Below are 4,457 nucleotides of genomic sequence, written 5' to 3' on the forward strand. Positions count from 1 at the left end.
GAAGAAGAAGAAGAAGAAGAAGAAGAAGAAGAAGAAGAAGAAGAAGAAGAAGAAGAAGAAGAAGAAGAAGAAGAGGAGGAGGAGGAGGAAAGAAGATTTATCCTTTATTCAGTGCATCTGGGGTTTGAGATAAAACTACAGTCTGTAATTATAATGAGTCCATCACATCATGTTAAGCATAGAAATTATTCAAAAGCCTCAGGATATTAGTTAACGGGAATAGTCGATTTGAAATCATTCTTCTGTATTTAGAAGAGCAGATCATACATAAACATGGACCCCAATGATTCCAGTCACCATGTAAAGGAACTCAGACCAGGATATTAAATGATGAGAGAGTACCATGTGAGAGGGGGAGGGAGATAAGTAGCTCCAAATCATCCCAGTAACCCACAACAAGGCACTAGTGTAGGTGTGCTGCACTGTGTATTCCAACTCCTTATGGCTTGGGTTAGTGTCCCTAAAACCATGTGTTAATGTCTTGGTTGCCAGCCTGTGGTGCTGCTGGCGGATGTTGGGCCCTATAAGAAGTAAGGACTTCGTGAGGAAGGTAGGTTACTAAAGGTCATTGGAAACCCAACCCCTTCCTCTCTCTCTCTCTCTCTCTCTCTCTCTCTCTCTCTCTCTCTCTCTCTCTCCTGCTTCTCTGTCACTGTGACACGAGTAGCCTCCTCCATAGTATTTGAGTTTATAATCCCATGTAAACATTTTTATATGCTAAAATAGCCGTCCTGGCCAACGCCTGCTATGAGGTCCTGCCTTGCCACAGGCACAAAAAAGCATCAATCTAACCAACATGGCCAGAAACCTACAACATGCTGAGCTGAAAGAGATCACGCCTACTTTGTGTTGATAACCTCAGGAAATGTATTCATTGACAGAGAGCTAACACAGCTTAATGAATCTCCAAAGTGACTCTAGACCATGCCAATAGACCTACCCAGGTGAAACAATCCACAACATCCTGAAAGAACACACATTTGTTTTGTTAAGTTCTGAGGTAGTTTTTAAGATAGTAGTCAATAATGTATATAACCATATACATTAAGTATATGTTTTNTGTTTTGTTAAGTTCTGAGGTAGTTTTTAAGATAGTAGTCAATAATGTATATAACCATATACATTAAGTATATGTTTTATTAAGTTCTGAGGTAGTTTTTAAGAGAGTAGTCAATAATGTATATAACCATAGGTTTTATGAGGAGCTGGCAAATGCTAGGAGTATGATTACTCTAAAATTATATATATATATATATATATATATATATATATATATATATATATATATAATTGAATTATAAGCTCAAACTGTGAGGGGTAGTCAGAAACTCATCTTGCTTGAAAAAAAAGAAGAGACATGGCCATTTAATGAGAAATACAGAGTAAAAGTGGGCATATATAAATAAAAACACAAGTAAAATATAAAACACAAGTGTAGTTTAGAACTATGATTTACAATTTTTATAACAAGGTACATTCAGAATTTCTAGCTTTGTCCTTGTTCATAAGAACACAATAATTATAAAGAAGTTAGAATGTTGGCATTTTCACAGCACTATATTTTGGTATATAACCAATACAGTCCACAAACTAAATGGTATAATTTGCTATGATATGTACCTTTGCATAAAAAGCATACTTAAGTTTTCAATCTATTATCATTTTTATTAACATAGAAGAAAATTCTAAATACTATAAAACTTTGGTTATTTAAATGATACAATGATACCATTTCCATTCTACTTCTGAGGTGTCTTTCAGTGTGTGAAAACAGCATTGGTGTCCACATTATAAATTAAATTAGGAGGTACAGTGTATAATGGTGACCTACAACTGAAAATGTATTTAAATAGTGACTACAAAGTAAATTCCCTGCCCTTGAAATTATTTGCAAATGAATATTACAAAAAATATTAAGATTATTAGTAGACCCCCCCCAAAAGGATACTTGTAATTCTGTAAATGTAATTTGTAAAATATTATCCCCTAAGGAGTTTTCTCATTTAATGTCATGGTTTTTCAATGCCTTATAAAAGGATTATATGATAATGTTAAGTGTGTAATGAAAAAAGATGCAGAAACCATAAAACAGATTATACACACAAAGAGATGCAGTTATGTGGGGCCGTGAAAGGCATCCTGTTTTGGTTGAATAAGGCTTGCTCCAGTAAACCAGTAGAGACCCAGTAGGGAACTCTAGAAGGGACAAAACAGTGAACCACATTCCCAGAGACAGGTGCCTGACACTATAGAGCCCCCAACTCCATAATTCTGTGACTATTAGACATGTAGACATTGTCCCAAGCTTCTGGCATTCTAGCTAAACTCCACCCCCACAGTTACCTGACTATAGCCAGGTATGTTCCACCCCACTGTTACCTGGCAACAGCAAGGTAGCCCAGCCCACTATAAAAGGGGCTGCTTGGCCCCTCCTTGCCCTCTTTAAGTTCTCACCTTTCTTACTCTCTTCTCTAGCCCTCCTTCTCTCTCTCCCTTCCCCCTTGCTCCAGGTGGCCATGGCCCACCTCTCTTTCTCCCTGCCTTTCTACAATAAAGCTCTAAAACCACAGACTGTCTCTGCTCATCAAGGCCCGCCTTGCTTAAACAATGGAACAGGCTTTCCCATAAAGAGGCCCATCTAACCTCCCACTGGAAGACCTTCCTGAGTTCCAGCCACAGACAGGACCAAATACTCTCATCCAGGTGGGAACCACCTAGGGCCTCCTCTCTCCCCGCCCTCTCCTCCCTTCGGTCCTGGGGCTGAGCAGAGCAAACCGCCCCAGAGGCCCCCATTTTGTTCTCAGCTCTTCCGCAGTGTCCAGCGGTGTCTGGGATGCCTGAGACTGAGAACCTGTTATCTCTGGACTCCGTGAGGCCCAGAGACCTCGGACTGCCCCACACTGAGCTGGGGTCCAGTGGCTTCCCAGAGCTAGACACTCACCCGGGGCTGGCCGAATAGAAAGCAGGCCAGGCTGCAGTCCTCCGCATCTACCTGCCCAGAGCACCGAAACTCTGGCGGGACACGGGTTTTCTCTCATTCCCTTCATTCCTCTACACCCACTGCCCTGCACAGATATACATATGTGCACACTCTGAGATATAGGCAAACACAAATGCAAATACACAGAAAAATAGGCACCTTTAAGTGTATAATATTATTCGTGGTCTACAGGTATTTTACAACGTATATTTGCCTGAGGCTGGAGAGATGGTTAGGAATGCTTGGTGCTATTTTGAAGGGCCTGGATTCAACTCCCAGTGCCTACATGGCAGCTCACAACCCACCTATAATTCTAGATTCAGGGACCTAGACTTTGCTTTCAACCTCTGAGAGTATGAGGCACACACATGGTACACATACATACATGCCAACCACATAGAAAGAAATGCATCTAAAAATATTTTTTACTTTTTGTCAGACTTTTAAGATAAATAACTTAAGAATTTTAACAGCCATGAAGCAAATGGAAAAATGTGACTACACCTTTGATGTTCCTCTAACTCTCAGTAAATAAAATTAAGTAGGCCTCAAGTCAGTCCACATTCCATTAAAAAAAAAAAAAATTCAGCTAGAAAAAGCTCCACATAAAAAGCAACTGAACAAATACTGAATAAAGTCGTCTTATCCTAAGACAAAAAGCTTCCTCTCTGAAGAAGGTATGTGGAAACCCTTTGAGCACAAGAGGTCTCGGGTCTGACTGTGCTCTTTTTATTAAACATTAACTTCTCTAGTTACATTACATTGCAATGGGCTGTTTGCTTTGCAAGGCAAGCTGGCAGAAATACATGTAACAAAATACCACCCAATTGTTATTATCCCCCTAACATTGTTCTCTAGCAAAATTACCTACCAGGCCATTGCCGACAGATTAGCAACAATGTGGGGGCCAAAATCCCAAGTGTTCACAGCAGGGCTAGGGAATGCATAAGTAACAAAACAGATAAAATAAAACAAAACAGAGCTTTCTGATACATTGTTGGGCTCCTCTGGTCCACTGGACATTCTGCACTTTTAAGTTTGTAGAGCCTTTTTCTAATCATCCTCAGTTCAATTACAGCCTGCCCCAAGGAATTAGATAGAAATCCTGGGATCCTGGATGGACTGACTTTCAAATGCTGGCATTATTTCGTGTGCAGCATCTCTTTCCTTGATGTATACTTATGACCTAAATGTGGAACAGGAATCTCCTCATTATCCTTTTCTGGTAGCTTTTGAAATTGCTGCACAAATTCTAGGCTAATTTCGATTACAGCATCTTCATTGTTTCCACTCTATGGCAAGAGAACTCATATCCATGCTCCTCAATGTCTTTTGAATTTGCATCTGCATCTTCCACAATGTTGTTTCAGACACACTAAGCCAGAGCATGTTAATTATCTTTGTGTTATTGTAACCAAAATACCTGACAGGCAAGAAGAAGAAGAAGAAGGAGGAGGAGGAGGAGGAGGAGGAGGAG

The sequence above is a fragment of the Mus pahari genome, chromosome 2, assembly GCF_900095145.1.
Source record: "Mus pahari chromosome 2, PAHARI_EIJ_v1.1, whole genome shotgun sequence".
In the NCBI taxonomy this organism is placed as follows: Eukaryota; Metazoa; Chordata; class Mammalia; order Rodentia; family Muridae; genus Mus; species Mus pahari.